Here is an 18,459-nt window from a genome sequence, read left to right as displayed (position 1 = left end):
CTTTCACTTGCATCAAGAGGCTTTTCAGTTCCTCTTCACTCTCTGCCATAAGGGTGGTGTCATCTGCGTATCTGAGGTTATTGATGTTTCTCCCGGCAATCTTGATTCCAGCTTGTCTTCTTCCAGCCCAGCGTTTCTCATGATGTACTCTGCATATAAGCTAAATAAGCAGCATGACAATATACAGCCTTGACGTACTCCTTTTCGTATTTGGAACCAGTCTGTTTCTCCTTAGTCATCTCCAATTCATTTTCTGAAACATCTCCCTCACATCATCACTGGAGAATGTTCTCAGCTAGGTGCTGGGCTTGTACGGAGTGTGATCTAAGTCTTGCTGTGGATGTTTATGTGTGTATTAGTTGCTCAGTTATGTCCGACTCTTTGCGACCCCACGAACTGTAGCCTACCAGCCTTGTCCGTCCATGGAATTCTCCAGGCAAGAGTACTGGAGTGGATTGCCATTCCCTTCTCCAGAGGATCTTTCTGATCCAGGGATCAAACTCTGGTCTCCTGCATCACAGGCAGATTCCTTACCATTTGAGCTATAGGAAAGTCAAAGTGGTGGATGTTTGCAGTCAACCTAACATGGGAAACTCTAATGTATGGAGTCATAGGTCCCTCAGAATAGAGCTATTAGGAGGAGAAATGGGATGTAAGTAATTGCTGACATTTATCGAGCACTTAGTATGTGCTGAACAGTGTACATTATTTAATCGTCACCACTACCTTATGCATCCGCTGCACTGTTATCCCATTTTACACATAAAGGAACTAAGGCTTAGAGGTTAACTGATTTGCTTATGTTTGCAAGATTGGTGGGAAGGGAACCAGTATTTGAACTCAGGTCTGTATGAGCCCAGAGGTTTGACTCTTAAGGACAGTGTTTCATCTGGGAACATTCACATGAAACACTTGGTAAATTAAGGTCCTGTATACATTACTCCTTGTTGTTACTATGGAACATGATAATAGCTAGCAGTTGTTGAGGATTTATGGATTGCCACATATTTTACATATATCATCTCATTTAATCTTAACAATGCCCTTTGAATGTATTACCATCCACATAAGGCTTCCTGGTCCACTATTACATAGCTGATGAGTTTTGAACACTGGCAGTATGACTCCAAGGCCTCCCCGACACTGTGCTGTCTTCCCAAAGACTAAGATATTCATGAAAAATAGTCCATGAGGTGTTAATATTCTGATTGGAAACAATCTGAGAATTGCGGTGTCCTTTTAACTTCCTGGTGGCTCAGTTAGTAAAGAGTCCTGCCTGGCAATGCAGGAGATGCAGAGATAGAGGTTCAGTCCCTCAGTTGGGAAGATCCCCTGGAGAAGGGAACAACAACCCACTCCAGTATTCTTGCCTGGAGAATCCCATGGACAGAGGAGCCTGGAAGGCTACAGTCCATGGGGGTACAGTCCATGGGGGTACAGTCCACGGGGTTGCAGAGAGTAGAACCCAACTAAGCAACTAATACTTTCACTTTCACTTTTCAGAACTGCAGAGCTTGCACAGATCTCCTCCGAGGAAGACCAAATTGCAAGGAGAACAAATTTTGTCCTAGTACCTTTCTAACTCCATCACAGTTCTATGTCTCAGTGAAGTAGTGCTGTGTGCCCTTTCTATAAGTCTGGGAAAGATCAATAGCCAGCACAATTGTTAACTTAAGCTCTCCTCTCCTTCCACCAGGTCATTAGTCCCATTAAGTACATTGATATGTCTTTGCGTGTGTGTGTGTGTGTGTGTGAGGGTAATATCTCTGAAGACTTTGTTTCTATTATTTGCAGATTAATTGTACATCATCATCTTTCACCTGAGCAGGTATGTCTTTTTTTTTTCTGTGGGTTCTTCTTCTGATGTTCCATGGAAGAGTGATTTATCTGCAAACAAAGCTTCAACTCAACTGTGAACAGATAAACCAATCTTCACTCTGCCAGGAAGCCACATTCAATTGTCCTGGGGAAGTAATTTTAATTTGCTCCCCATGTACTGCCAATATTCAGTTCTCACATGTATACAAATCTCATATATCCACAAGATTACTCCTGAGTACTCTTTATGATGATAGAGGTAGTGGGGAGTAGAGAGGGAGAAAGGGAGAGAGAGAGCTTTTTCTTGACTTCAAATTTACAAACGTCTTCTCTTTATTCTAAAGTCACAGTGCTGACACCATGTGTACATCTCTCAGACTCTGTTTTAAGCTTCTTGAAGACTGAGACTATTTTGTGTCCACCTGTATTTAGTAACAGGTTTTGCAAAGAGTATGTGCTCATAACTGCTGAATGAATGTTATTTGCAGATCCAGAAAACTATTTCAATCAAAGGGTGCTTATTATTTTTCTTAGAGCTTCCTCTATACCATCAAAATTTCTCTTGGTCAAATAGTGTCGATAAACTTTCCTATATAAAACTTGCGCTAGGTGCCAGGCACTCTGAGATGCAGAGGATAAAAATGGAATGAAATCTAATTCCTCTACTCCGAGAACTCATAGTCTACGCTTTAGCCTTTTTCCCTGAGTGGAGGGGTGGGGGTTCCTATTAGTCGCTTAAGTACATAGAGATGCTTCTGGAATACAGAATTCTCTTCTACCTTTCCAGATCCCCAGATGTAAGCACAAGCTGCAAAACCAGGCTGCTCAGAAAGGAAAAGCCAGGTGGTCACGCTTGTGCTCGCAACGCCCCTGTTATTGTTCTGGGTGGAAGACAGAAAACCGAGGAGCAGGGAAATGGCAGATGAAGCCTTTTAATTTGCTAGCAATTAATTCTTTCACTTACTTTAAATTAAAACATTCAGCCTCTCCCAGTCACTCATCAACAACTGTTAACATCAGTGTCTTCTCAGCTTTTGGAAGGCTCTGCGTATAAACAGCCCATTACCTTGCATTGAAAGATAAATTGTAGAACCCTGATTAAGCAGAATGCTCTGGGAATGAACTTTACCGGTTCATTGATTCTTCTACTTATCAGAGACTCAGCCAAAAAAACATTTTTTGAAAAAATTAGCATTCATTCATTACATCCATTAATCAACGTAACATAGAGTGATTAAGAATAATCTCTGGAGCCAGGCCCCCTGGATTCAATGCCAGCTCTGTCACTTGGTTACCTTGGACAGCTTGCTTACCATCTCTGTGCTTCTGTCTCTTTATATGTAAGATGGAGATGATAAAGTACTTACTGCATAGCATATTTATGAAAATTAGATATACTAATATATATAAAATCCAAAGGATGGTGCTTACTGTATTGTAAATGCTATATAACTTATATAATAACAATAATAATTGCTATTATTATTACTGTCATTGTCATTGATCACTCCCATATTCTCTCCATGAATGGGCAATGAGCAGGATAAGTATGATCTCTGCCTCACAGGGAAATTCTACTACTATAAAAACAAACACCATAGAATTATTATAGAGTAAAATATGAAAACCTACCCTCATCTCCCCTGATTCTACTCTCCAGAGATCACCATTATTAATAATTTCATATGTGTCCTTCCAGTCTGTTTTTCTAGGCATATGAAAATATATACATAAACATCAGTTGTTCATTTTTATTTAAAAACAATTGTTTTGCTAACACACACGCATCATGCACATTTTTGCAGGTCAGTCCATAGAAAACTATCTCCTTTGAAGTGACTGCTTTTGTTTTCTTTATAAGATAAACTATATGCTGGAGAGGATGTGGAGAAAAGGGAACCCTCTTACACTGTTGGTGGGAATGCAAACTACTATAGCCACTATGGAAAACAGTGTGGAGATTTCTTTAAAAACTGGAAATAGAACTGCCATATGACCCAGCAATCCCACTTCTGGGCATACACACCGAGGAAACCAGATCTGAAAGAGACATGTGCACCCCAATGTTCATCGCAGCACTATTTATAATAGCCAGGACATCGAAGCAACCTAGATGCCCATCAGCAGACAAATGGATAAGGAAGCTGTGGTACATATACACCATGGAATATTACTCAGCCATTAAAAAGAATTCATTTGAATCAGTTCTAATGAGATGGATGAAACTGGAGCCCATTATACAGAGTGAAGTAAGCCAGAAAGATAAAGACCATTACAGTATACTAACACATATATATGGAATTTAGAAAGATGGTAAAGATAACCCTATATGCAAAACAGAAAAAGAGACACAGATGTACAGAACAGACTTTTTGTCTCTGTGGGAGAAGGTGAGGGTGGGATGTTTTGAGAGAACAGCATCAAAACATGTATATTATCTATAGTGAAACAGATCACCAGCCCAGGTTGGATGCATGAGACAAGTGCTTGGGCCTGGTGCACTGGGAAGACCCAGAGGGACTGGGTAGAGAGGGAGGTGGGAGGGGAGATCAGGATGGGGAACACATGTAAATCCATGGCTGATTCATGTCAATGTATGACAAGACCCACTGCGGTATTATAAAGTGATTAGCCTCCAACTAATAAAAATAAATTAAAAAAAAAAAAGATAAACTATACTTTTAAATTTAAGTGTCTTCCTATTGATGCACATTATATTGTTTTCATTGTTTTACCAATGAAAATAACACCAGAACCAATGTCATTATACAAGTAGCCTTGCATATTTGCAGAATATTTTTAAGCATAATAGATGGAACTTATAGCCCATTTCCCCATGATATGAAAGCAGGAATAAAGCAAGGTTGAAAGGACAGCCTCAGAGCCATTATGACAAATTCCCATCCCATCTCCCACTGAGCTGCGGCTGCCACCATGGGAGAAGAGCCAATTGGGTTGAAACTCTAGAACAAGCTTAGAAAATTGGTTTTTTGAATGAATCTCTCCATCACAGCTTATTTGGTTGCAGTCTTCTTCTTTCTAAAAATGCGGTAGAAGCATTCTCATTAATAGAGAGCTGTGATTCGCCAAGTTTCAGGTAATTAAGGCTTTCCTCTTCATCTCAGAATCTCATTCACAGCCCTTTTCTCTCCTAGGCCTCTCTTTTGAAGGCACTGTGACCTGGCCAAAAAAAAAAAATAACCCATGACAGTATGACTTAAATTCTCCTTCAAATATTTAGAGCACCTGAATGATGAAAGAAGGAACAAGGAAGCACAGAAAGAGGGAGGAAGAGTTCAAAGAAACAACAGCCAGATGGGGACCATGATGTGTTTAAACTGAAGAGAGAGAAACCTCATGCTATAACTGTTCACAGATGATGACAAATTGGGTAAATGCCTTTGTGGTCCCTGCTAAGCTAAAGACATGCTGAAAACAGACCCTGGATATGTGAGTCAGCTTATAGGCTTAACTTCCCCGCAGAGACCCAAAATACAGTGGCTCAAAAAGGCAGAAGTTTAATTCTTGTTGGGAGGTTCACAGATGGGCTGAATGTCTAGAGCAGACAGCACTGCTGCCCAAGGTGATCTAGATATACGTGCACTGGGCAGCTCTCCCATCCTTAGAGGGAGCCCCCATCTCTGATTTAAGGGGGCTGTTGCAGCTGCTCTTCTCTCCTACACAGTAGGAAGTGGGGAGTGGCGCACAAGCCCTTTTCTCTATAAAGAATATAGCACTGATGTTGCTCACATCACTCCCGTTCACATTCCAGTAGCAGGAAACTAGTCATATGTCTCCCAAGCTTCAAGGGAGGCTGGGAAATGTGGTTGCTTCCTGGATGACCTTTTGCTCAGATGAATCTTGGCATTTTATTATGAAGAAGAAGAGGAAGAAGGAGGAGAAGAAGAAAGAGAAGGAGAAGGGAAGAATAAATATTGGAGTTTTTGCAGAATTTGGAACTGGAGGGTAGATATGAGAACATGGAGTGTGTGCTAAGTAGCTTCAGTCATAACTGGCTCTGCAACCCCATGGACTGTAGCCCATCAGGCTACTCTGTCCATGGGATTTTCCAGGCAAGAATACTGGAGGGGGGTTGTCATACCCTCATCCAGGGGATCTTCCCGACCCAGGGATCAAACCCTGGGTATCTTATGTCTCTTATGTCTCCTGCATTGGCAGCTGGGTTCTTTACCACTAGTTCCACCTGGAAAGTCCATTAGATCACAGCACCAAGGTGTAAAACTAGTCAGACAAGAATTGACGATGAGTGTCCTCCAGCTTAAACATCCTTCGGGGTCACCTGCCTGGGATCCTCGGACTAGATCATGTCCCCTGTTTACCATGTAACACCACAATGGGATTTTCCTTTCAGAGGTCTGACTACACACGCAGTTGATTATTTGTCCAATGACCATCTTCTCTGCTAGAATGGAAACTCCATGAGGACAGAAACCACATCTGTCTTATTCAATGCTACATCTTCAGTGCTATCATAGAGCTTGGTACTAGTGGGGCCCAATAAATGTTTGTTGAATGAAGGGGTAACAAAGAGAGACTTAGACTCTTCTCTCAAGACCGTCACAACCTAACTGGATAAGTGGGGGTACAGACACACATGCAGTTACTATACTGGGCAAGTCTTATATTAGTGGAATTCGGAAACTGACATGAGAATACAAAGAAAATAGCCTCCAAATGAGAATATGGCAGCTGTTGTTGAATGCCACAGAGCTGAAATCCAGGTTCCACTCCTCAACCAAACAATGGAGAAATCAGATTGCATCCAATGGGACTGCCAACCTTGACCTGTGACTAGAAATTATGCTTCAGATAAACGGTTTACTAACTCAGGCCCCCAACCACACTAAATACACATTCTTTAAAGACTCACCTGTGAACATCACATTTCTATGGTAATTTCTCTGATTCACCCTACCCTACCCTACCCTGTTCAGACAGCCCAGATTCCTTCCTCCCTGTATCCCCTATTGTTTCCTGCACTTCAGTCTGTCACAGCACCTGCAGCCCTTTAGAGCACTTACAGTTCAGATGTCTTTAAGACTCCCCTCAGTGAAAGCTCCCTGAGGTCAGGGGCTGAATTTATATATCCATATTTCCTAGAATATCACATAAGGTCTGGTATTCCGAAGATATTCAACAAATACTGAATGATGGAAGTCAGTCCATGGCTAGGAATATACTTCCAGAGCAAGGAACCTGTACTCATTAAAATACTGATACTTCCCTGGTGGTCCAGTGGTTAAGACACGGCACTTGCAATGCAGGGGGCCCAGGTTCGATCCCTGGTCAGGAAACTAAGTACTCATGCTACAACTATTGAGCCTGCATGCTGCAATGAAGACCCAGTGCAGCCAAAAATAATAATTAGAAAATACTGCATTTACAGTCATTTCTTTACAGGTGAGCAGGATCGTGGCAGGTAGCTGTGGGCCCTGACTCTTGGTTAGCGAGAAGGGGATTCTTAATTGGGAGCAGTGGGACTTTCTGATGATTTTCAGTGTCTCAGCATCATTGGCTCGGGGACAATGAGTGGGAAATGACGCAAGTACCAAAGGTTCAGGAGATGCTGATGCAGCAGCAAAGCAGGTGCCAGCTGAAGTTCAAGCGGCTTCAGTGGCTGGTTTGGGTAAGCACCACTGTTGAAGAGTTCTTGGATACACCAGGGCATAGTCCTTGATGGGATACCTGGACCAAATCCCATCCTTTCAGAAAACATGGAGGTGTACTGTGTCTTAGTGCTAGGATTAGGGATGTGGTCCAAAGTGCTTCTGAGTCCTCACTTTCTTTTCACTTCCTTCCTTTTGGGGAGGTCAGACCAGTGAGGGACTCACTCAGAGACTAATGGGTGCTGAACATAAGCTGTTCTCCTCAGAGCCAGCTGGCAGGTCTCAGGGAAGTCACAAAGAGAGCCCAACACGGTCATGCCAAACAAACCAAGAACCACCAGGGCTTGCTATGTTGTGCGACTGATCTACGTGTTCAAAGTGCTTTCATATCATAATTTTATTTGATCTTGACAGAAATTCTCTCAGACCAGCAGAGAGGGTACAGGCACAGAAAGACAAGGTGAATTGCTCACCCAAGGTCACTTGGCAAGGTGGAGTAAAGGCGGAAAAAAAGCCAATACTCTCCAAGTGAAGGACAACAGATGAGGAAAGTTTACAGAAAGATCAATTTCCTCTCAATTCAAAGGGAAAGTTCTAACAGCAGAGCTGTGCTCTGGAGGCAAGGGGGAGCTGCCTCTAAGGTGTCTAGGTGTTGGTGGGCTGGAGGCCTGGAAAGTTCTGGAGAGATAGAGGGCAGGAGTTGAGGATTCTTGTATATGATGACCCTTAGGTTTCTTTCATCCCTGGCATTTCTGATGTTGGGGGAAATGGCATCAGTTGGTCCAAAAGGAATCTGAAGCTTATAAACAAGCAACCAGCCCTTCGCTGACCCCCCAGGTCCCAAGTCCAGGAATGAGACTGTGACCTAGGCTTTTGCTTTCCACCTGTGTGCTGCCCTCTGGGCCTCCCCTGGTGCCCCAGCCTCACCTTCACCCCCCACACCCCATCTGCAGCCCCAGCACTCAGTGTAGCCTAATCTCACCTGAAATTATTATGTGCTGCTGACAAAGCACCGAGCACGCTCTCTGGAGACCCTGCGTCTCTAGGAACAGCTGGGCTCATGGCTGCCCCACCGAGCTGTGGCTACCTAGTCCACGCTAGTGTCAAGCCCTCAACTTGGGTTATGCAATTAGAAATTCACCCTTAGCACCAAAGGAAGACTAGTTTTCTAGATCCAAGGGTGGAACTTGAGCGAGTTCTTTCTCTCTATATGAATGGACTTCGCACAGTCTCAGGTTTCCAAGAGGATACAGTAAAAACACAAGCCAGCTTCAACATGGCCTCATCAGTACCTGACCCTCACTGGAGCAAAAAAGGATGGGACTCCTGGCCAGAAAAGAAAGTTGAGGTTCAGGATGGGGAACACATGTAAATCCATGGCTGATTCATGTCAATGTATGGCAAAAACCACTACAATATTGTAAAGTAATTAGCCTCCAACTGATAAAAATAACTGGGGAAAAAAAAGAAAGTTGAGGTTACAGCTTTTCAGTCTGCATACACAAGCACATTGGACACAGCATTGACTTCTATTCTATTCTATCTTATCCTACCCTTTTTTCTCCTCTCCTCTCCCATTCGATATCTAATCTGTTTTATTACAAGCAAATTGCATCAGGTTTATAACCAAGACTTACCAACTTTAATTACCTTGGGGGATACTGGAGTCACCAAAGAAAGCCTTGCTACAAAATAGAACTTACCTGGAGGGCTCTAGCCTCTAATGAAAGAGGATGATCCCCTTAATTAATAGTTAACTTCTTCCCTACAGAGTCCTTGACTGGACTCACATCTCACAGATACTCTGACCACCCTTCAGTCTGGCGTATGCTCTTTTCTTTTTCTAAACACTTTCCTTTCTAATCCCCCACATTCATCTTCCTTCACCTGACTAACTTCTGCTCACTCCTCAGGTCTCAGTTTAGATCCTGTTTCCCTTGGGAAGCTTTTATTCCTCTTCAGGAATGAATTAAATGTCTCTCTTACATCTTTCCAATGTAGTAACCACATTCAATTGAGCAGTTATGAACCGTAGGACCCTAAGGAAGACCACTGACATCAGAGATATGTTGCATAGTGTACAACCTGAAAAACTGTCTATGGTTGCCTTGCTCCCATAGTTCTCTGTTACTCCCCCTTAGAGTAGCAGCTACCGTGAGTGGTAAGTGCCTGTTTTCTCATGCTGTTTCTTAAGGAAAAGGATCTTTTCTTGAGCACTGTCATGTTCCCAGGGCCTCAATAAATGTTTGTTAAATTAACTTAGAAATATCTTTTAAAAAATCAATACCACACATACCTCTGACCGTATATTATAACTGCTTCCTGTTTGCTTTTTACTTTCTTCTACTTCTTTCTCTGTATTCTTCTACCTATCAGTCAAAGTCTTGCATCCAGGCCCTGTCAACACCTGCTATTCCCTCAGAGTGGGGAAAGCCTTTCACAGTTGTTGGAGGTTCCTTGGGCTGCCATAACAAGCTACCACAAACCAGATAACTTAAGTAATAGAAATTTATAGTCTCACAGTTGGGAGGCTGCAAGTTCAAAATCAAGGTGTTGGCAGGTCTTCACTACCTGTGAAACATGTAGGCAAGAATACTTCTTATAGCTTCTGCTATTTCCTGGCATTTTTGGCATTCTCTGGCTTATAGATGGATCACTCCCATCTCTGCTACCTTTGTTACACGGCCATCATCTCCCTCTACATCTGTGTCTTCATATGGTCATCTTCTTACTAGTGTACTATCATATTGAATTAGGGCTCATGCTAATGACTTCATCTTAACTTGATAGAATCTACGAAGACCCTGTTTCTGAATAAGGTCACATTCACAGGTACTAGAGATTAAAACTTCCATATATCTTTGGGGAGAGACACAATTCAACATGAACTCATAGTATAGACAGTGTTTTTTCAAACTTTAGCATGCATCAAAATTACGTAGCATGCGTGCTCAGTCACTTCAGTCATGTCTGACTTTTTGTGACCCTGTGGACTATAGCCCACCAGCCTTCTCTATCTGTGGGATTTCCCAGGCAAGAATACTAGCGAGGGCTGCCATGCCCTCCTCTAGGTTACCTTCCCCACCCAGGGATCGAACCCACATCTCCTGTGTCACCTGCATTGCAGGCTGACTCTTCACCACTGAGCCACCAGGGAAACCCAAAATAACCTAAAGTACTTGTTAAAATACAGATTTCTGGGTCACATACCCAGTTTCTGACTCAGGAGATCAGGGGTGGGGCTTAAGAGTGTACATTTCTAACAAGTTCCCAGGGATGCTGTTGCTGATGGTCTTCCTGGTAGCACACTCTGAGAACCACCCGTGTAAGACCTTGCAGCTCAAGATGCAGTCTGTGGACCAGCAGCATGAGCATCACTAAGGAGCCTGTTAGAAACACAGGCTCTCTCTTTCTGCCTGTACCTTTAGATCTACGGGATCAAAATTTTCACTCTATTAAGTGATGGGCCCCAGCACAAGTGGGGACGTCAACTGGTCCTGGATATAGAGGCAAGGGTCTATAAAGTCAGGCCCGGAGGCTCAGTCCCAGTCAAGTTGGCCTCCTCGCAGAGGTCTCAGAGAGCCTCAGTTGGTATATGGTTCACGTAAGAGGCCATACCTCTCCTACAGGTCCCCCACATCTACCCTCAAACCTGCCCAAGTTTGGAGAATACTGGGAAGTCACGCCTGAGATCAAGTTCTCAGATAAGCAACTGAATCTGAGGTTGTACACACCACCTTTGCCAGAGAGAAAATAGGGCTAACTCTGAGAAGCCAGTGAGACTTACACTGAGAGATGCCAGTGGGCCAGAGGGAATTATAAGACTCCAAAAGTACAAAAAAGTGTACAAGAGAAATGTATTATGAGGGTTTTTTTTTTCTTGGACTTATGCCTGATCTCTTGGCTTATCTTTCATTCTTTAGTACAATCTGTTACGTAACTATTTATTTTCAAGACTACTCTAATTTGAGAAACAGGTTTACTTTGCTGTGATATGGTGTGTGTTTTAAAAGAGAGAGTACAAAATGGTACAGCTCTTGTGAGCTCCTCTGAATGCTCTGAAAGATTGTGAAATTCCATCTATTAACATAGTTATATTTCCCAGTGATATTGTTTGGGGTGAGATGTTTGGTCTGGCAAGGACTGTTTTCAGTGATGACTATCATGGTTTTCTAAATAAAGAACCAAGCCCCAATCTGACCCTGAACTAAAATAAAGGAAAGCTCTGACATCCAAAACATTCTAGAGACTCAGGCCACACCTTTTTTCACTGGGCTGGGTGTATGGCCTCTCCTTGGCTCTTCAGCTGAGCCAGCCAAAGTTGTTTACTACCTACCTTTCATCTGTACCCACTGAAATCTTTCATCTGCACAAAGATTTGTCCCCTCCTTGAGAGGTGCTCTCAAAGCCAGTCCTCTCGTGTGAAAATATGACTTACAAGCAGTAGCAGAGTTTCAGAGCTGATACCTGTCTTATAGCTTATCAACTTCAATCTCTCCCTTTTATAGGTACAGAGAAAAGTGACTCAACCTGGCTTTCGCAACTAGCCTGTGGCACAACCTTGAGTAAATTTCAGATCCAGTTACTTTCCAGAACTTTCCAAGCCACCCTCTCATCGTACCATCTGCCCTGGGGATAAACTGACTGAAGTTCACTCTAAACTAGTAACCTGCCATGCTGGTTTATACCATCACCAGCCTACATCTGTGTTCTCTATTCCAAACCAACTGAGGACAGGAGTGTTAGCCCCAAACTGTTTCCCAGGCAGTACAAGGTCAGGGATAAACCTACCACCCCCATACCAAGGACTAGGGGGATGTCTCACAGCACAGGGCGATTCAAGAGCACTTGGGGGACACACAGGTAGGCGAACAGAACCAGGCTGCTGGACGAGGTTCCATAGAAACTGGGAGCACAGCCTCCATCTAACAAGGCCGCTATTAATAACACTCACCTCCAGTAGATGGGAGCCTTTGGACGGAGAGACCAAGGATACCAGACAGACCCATTTTTTAAAAGATAGTAGAATTTTGTATGTGTTTATAAGTGAAATCTCTCACATTTAAAATATTGGCTCACACTTTAAATGTCTTTCAGAACCCTCGCAAGCTAAACACAATCCAGCCCATGAGTCGCTGACACCGCTACCACAGAGTAGCATAGGTGGATAGTGGACCCTACAGCAAGACAGGCCAATGCGAATCCTGGCTCAGCCGCTCTCTGTGACCTTGGGCAATACACCTCTCTAAACTTTGGTTTCCTTATCCATAAAGCAAAGATAATATTGGTCTTATTTCACAGTGTTCTTGGGAAGATTAGGTGACATCATGTAGATGAAGCACTCAGAAGTCTGCCAGGCACATAATCAATACTCAATAAAAGTGAGCACTGCCACTATTATAAACTGAATCACAGTGACCCAAAGGTTCCCCAGTCAGAGCTCCACCCAGAAAACTCTCTCAAGTGAGGCCAGCACTTGTAGTCCCTTGTGACCAGATCCTGGCACAGCATCTTCTGTGACCCCATGACCTCTGCTGAGCATCTTTTGTTAGCATAACACAGCATCCTTGCTTGTAGTTCCCCATTGTTGTTGTTTAGTCCCTCGGTCGTGTCCAACTCCTTTGCGACCCTACGGACTGTAGCCCACCAGGCTTCTCTGTGCATGGAATTCTCCAGGCAAGAATACTGGAGTGGATTGCCATTTCCTTCTTCAGGGGATCTTCCTGACTCAGGGATGGAACCTGCATCTTCTGCATTGGTAGGCAGATTCTTTACCACTGAGCCACCTGGGAAACCCATGGACAAATCCAGCATAACTGGCAGGCTGCTCAAACCACAGGGGAGAGAGCTGGAGGGCTCAAGGGCATGGCCAGGGGCTGTGAGCATGCACAGAGGGAAGAATAGCTCAGGTGTTTGGCCTGAAGTGTTGGGTGAGGAGGTGAACACCGGTCCAGCACCAGCTCAGACGATCTGGTATAAGAATGCAGCCCCTGACCTGAAAGAGAGTTTGGTTCTGTTCTTTCTCAGCCAGTCAGGCGACCACAAATGATGTGCCCAAGACTGGGATCTGGCCTGCAGTGCCTGATGGGGCCCATGAGGGCTTTAGTGTGGTTGAAAACTCTTTGAAATGCTGCCCAACCAGTGCTTTGGGTGGTACTTAAATTCCCAGCAAGGGTGGAAAGGAATTTGGAAAGAGATGCTGGGATTCCCTGATGGTCTGGTAGTTAGGACTCTGCGCTTTCATTGCAGAGGTCATGGTTCAATCCCTGTTTGGGGAACGGTTAATAAGATTCTACAAGCTGGGCACTGTGGCCAAAATTTTTTTTAAAAAAGAAAAGAAGGAGATGCTGTGGTGGTTAATATTCATGGTGCTTGGTATCTGGGGGTCTTAGTGCCCTTGTAGAAATGCAAATTTGCCTCTGCTCACTGAAGGCTGGGAGCTGGATCTCTTCAGAGCATACAAAAGCTGCTCAAGTGAGCAGGGCTTCAAGACTTCACAGGGCATAGTCCACAGTGGGTACAGCTGGGATGGAGAAACCCAACACATGAAACACTCAGGCAGGAAGGATGGAAACATTGAAAATAGCCTTGACAGAATTAACTCTCTTTTGAAGAGATTTTAAAAAATTTTCCTAAAAGTTATTTTGCTTAACACTATCTGCATAAACCAGAGGTCATTGAAATGATAAATAGTCCCCTACCTCTCAGGCAACAGATAAGGACTATTTTAAAGATGCCTCGTTCTGTGGATACCACTGTCTTGAATATTTTATAAATTCCTGATGAATTGTATATTGGAAAAATGCTTCTTATTCTATTTCCAGTTCCTTTCACAGACATGGAAGAAAATAGACCAAGAGGAAGGATTTAATATTTATGCAGTACCTAGTATCCCATTTTTTTTTCTAGAAAATATATCCACCTTCCTTTTTTTCTCCCAAATCCAATTCTTTTGTCAGTGCTACAAAAGAATTCATTATTTATAGGAGTTACAGGGAAGCATGCTGTAGCATAGTTCTAAGAGGTGATATTGTGTGGTTGTTCATTTGCCAGGTTTTCAGAGTTAAAGAGAACAGAGTTTCAGGTCTTACCTCGCCACTCCCTCGATGTGAACTTGGGCAAATCACTGAACATTTCCAAGCTTAGTTTCTCACAGCTATAAAAGAAGCTAATATGAGGCTCTACCTCAGAAGACTGTTCTGAAAATCAAATGAGTTAATGGACATAAAATACTTAGCGAGTGCATATTAAGTGCAAGAGTTGGACACGACTTAGCGACTAAACCACCACTATTAAGTGTTGGCATCCGGTCCCATCACTTCACGGCAGATAGATGGGGAAGCAGTGGAAACAGTGACTGACTTTATTTTTCTGGGCTCCAGAATCACTGCAGATGGTAATTGCAGCCATGAAATTAAAAGATGCTTGCTCCTTGGAAGGAAAGTTATGACCAACCTAGACAGCATATTAAAAAGCAGTGACATTACATTGCCAACAAAGGTCCATCTCGTCAAGGGTATGGTTTTTCCAGTAGTCATGTATGGATGTGAGAGTTGGACTATAAAGAAGGCTGAGTGCTGAAGAATTGATGCTTTTGAACTGTGGTGTTGGAGAAGACTCTTGAGAGTCCCTTGGACTGCAAGGAGATCCAACCAGTCCATCCTAAAGGAGATCAGTCCTGGGTGTTCATTGGAAGGACTGATGTTGAAGCTGAAACTCCAATACTTTGGCCACCTGATGCGAAGAGTTGACTCATTGAAAAAGACCCTGATGCTGGGAAAGATTGGGGGCAGGAGGAGAAGGGGACGACGGAAGATGAGATGGCTGGATGGCAATATCGACTTGATGGACATGGGCTTGGGTGGACTCTGGGAGTTGGTGATGGACAGGGAGGCCTGGCGTGCTGTGGTTCATGGGGTCGCAAAGAGTCGGACATGACTGAGCAACTGAACTGAACTGAACTGAATTAAGTGTTAAACCAATGTGTATGCAAAGTTGCTTCAGTCATGTCTGATTCTTTTCAATTCTATGGACTGTATGTAGCCCACCACACTCCTCTGTCCATGGAATTCTCCAGGCAAGAACACTGGAGTGGATTGCCACGCCCTCCTCCAGGGGATCTTCCCAACCCAACAATCGAAGCCACATCTGTTATGCCTCCTCCATTGGCAGGCAAATTAATGTTAGCTGTTGTTAAAATTTCCTCCAATTTAACTCTTTTTAAAAAGAAAATCAACATTTTAAAAAGTGACTTTTCCTTAAAGTGGTATGCCTTACTGAAGATGTTCTTCAGTTTCTGGAGGAAGAACATGGAAGAGATAAATCATTCTCATTACTTTACAAGGCTCGTGTACTGGGGATTCCCCTAAAAGCATCACAGGGAAAGTGTCAGAAGACACAAGGGAGTTTCAGACTCGGACTGACCTTCAGGGTTTCCTGAGTTGGAGCAAAGTGACAGGAGCTTTATACTTGCTACTGATTAGTCACTGGTTGTGAGCTAACCCAAGAAAGGTGCTCACTGAGTGGGGAGACTCATTGCAGGGGGGCAAGAGGGGGTGACCAGCCAATAGCATCTCCAGCAGCCGGCCAGCCAGCTGTTCACTGAAAGGGAAGGCAAATCCCAGTTTCCACTACAACTCAGTTGGACTCTTTCTGTCTTTAAAAAAAAAAAAAAAAAAAGCTGTATTTTTTCTTCTAAAGAGCTCTCAGCACTTCACAAACTAACACATTTTTCTCATCCATTTGCAGATGGCTCTTGAAAATGTGAGGGGCTCCTTGCCCTGCTCAGGCCATTTTCACAAAATAAGAAGTGACCATGGCAAGCCAGCAACAGTGATAGGGAATCCTGCCATTCAACAAGGATTCTGCTACTGCATTATTGCTTGCTTCTTACTTTGCTACCATATCCAGTTGCCGTTAAGGCCCAATTTGAATGTTATTTGGGGTTTTGTTTCATGGAGAATGATGACTTCCCAGGGCTCCACGCCATTTTAAGAGCATCATGAACTTTCTCAAGCATGTTCCACGGCCATAACTCAGTTTCAGGACTAGGAAAGTGGGAGCGGATGAGGATGCCTGGGACTCCCGCCAATCAAATGAAGCAGGGGAGTCTAAGGAAAACAGAACTTCTTGCCCAGACACCCAGGAGCCAGGCCTTCCTACACCTTGCCCCACCACCCTGCTCTCTCAGCTATGTTAGGAATCCAGCTATCTTAAATCACAGTCCACGCCAGGGACAGCTTCCAAGAGGGTCAGTTACACCGTCCAGGGTGTAACCACTTGGGGAAGAGTCTTGATGTCTGGACACTACAGGAGATTTCTAAGCTAGCTGACAGGTATGCAATTTCTGGCCCTAGAAAAATTGAGATTTCAGCATTCCTGCAGGATTCACCAATACATCGTTTTTTCCTACATGATAAGAGTTTGAAAGATATAGTGCATTAATTCCCCTTGGAGTTCAGATGGTCCTTAAGGCTTTGTTTTAATCTTTTGCTGTACATCAGGAAAGGAGCTCCTGGAGCCATCTGAGGTTCCCAGATTCTGTCTTCAGAAAAAGAGCAGTGTAGCTTGTTTCAGACAAATAGGATTCATGTCAAAAAGCATTAAATGAGTCAAAGAAGAACATTTTATACTCAACAAAGGTACATTCTACACTAAAGATCTCATCACTGCAACCTTTCTATAAATGACAAAGTATGCTAGAAACATAAGGGGAAAAATACTTGAAATACAGTATTTGTAGGAGACTTTTAAACACATGTATCTCAAATTTTGACAGCTGAAATAAACAAAAGTTGTCAAAAACAAAGAAAAAAATCTGAATCATAGAATTTTTCTTTTACAAAGAGAAAATATGACATCTTTATAAGCTTCTGTGGAACATTTACAAAGAGTGATCATAAATAAGACATGAAGATGAACTCAATAAGTTTCAAAGCATAAAATTTATATGAGCCATTTTATCATATCAGAAAGTGATAAACTAGAAATTAAACAAACAAATAAAACATCCACTTGAGGTGAAGGGCAAAGTCCCAAACAGTTATTATGACAAAGTGAAATAAAAATGACATATATAGGCTATTTTTATTTATTATTTTTTAATTAAAAAGTCAAATTGAGGAATAATTGACATAACATGACATTATGCTATTTTTAAAATAATGAGATGAGAATATTTTTCACGCATTCATGTAATTAACACTTGAAAGTGAAAGTCATTTGGTTGTGTTCAATTCTTCATGACCCCATGGAGTGTAGCCTGCCAGACTCCTATGTCCGTGGAATTCTCCAGGCCAGCATACTGAAGCGGGTAGCCATTTCCCTCCCCAGGGGATCTTCCCAACCCAGAGATCAAATCTAGGTCTCCTACATTACAGGCAGATCTGAGCCACCAGGGAAGCCCCAATTAACACTTAGTGATCACTTATTAGGTACTAGACAATGTCTCATAGCAGGATAGACAGCACTGAGAAGACAAACTCTGTTCTCATGGGCTTATATTTTACTGGAGTAGGGGAAGATAGCTGATAAAGAAGCACACCAACAAAACAAGAAAATATCAGGGGGTGATACTTGCTTTAACAAAAGGAAACAGAATGATATGACTGGGAGTGCCTGGCATGGGGATGGGGAGGATGGGAGTAATTTTGGCTGGGAAAGCCCCTCTGAGATGGCATTTAAGCCGAGCTCTGAATGTCAGGAAGAATTCACCATGTCAGGATCTGGGAAAAGAACATTCCTTCAGAGAGGAATACCTACACATTCTGTATCAAAGTTAGGAAATTGGATGCAGCCAATGCAGAAATTGATAACTTTTAAGTTTCCTCATTATTGAAGGAAGAATGAAAATAATTGCATTATTGATTCAATTCAAGAAGTTAGAATAAGGATAAAAAAATCCTTTTAAAAAGAGAAAGGAAAAATGAGGATAACAAGCAAAATAATTAATGCAAAAACAAAAAAAGCAGGACTTGAGGTGGGAGGGAAGTTTAACAGGGAGGGGACATATGTA

The 18,459-nt window shown here is 42.9% G+C and overlaps 1 non-coding gene across 1 annotated transcript; it reads left to right on the top strand.

Moving 5' to 3' along the window:
- Positions 1-7,060: 7,060 nt before the first annotated feature.
- Positions 7,061-7,133, top strand: TRNAA-UGC (transfer RNA alanine (anticodon UGC)). The gene has a single exon. It is a non-coding gene; the product is annotated as a tRNA-Ala (tRNA).
- Positions 7,134-18,459: the final 11,326 nt, after the last annotated feature.

The sequence above is a fragment of the Dama dama genome, chromosome 20 (assembly GCF_033118175.1).
Source record: "Dama dama isolate Ldn47 chromosome 20, ASM3311817v1, whole genome shotgun sequence".
In the NCBI taxonomy this organism is placed as follows: Eukaryota; Metazoa; Chordata; class Mammalia; order Artiodactyla; family Cervidae; genus Dama; species Dama dama.
Note: the sequence above shows the minus strand (reverse complement) of the source record. Positions and strands in the feature narration are given on the sequence as shown.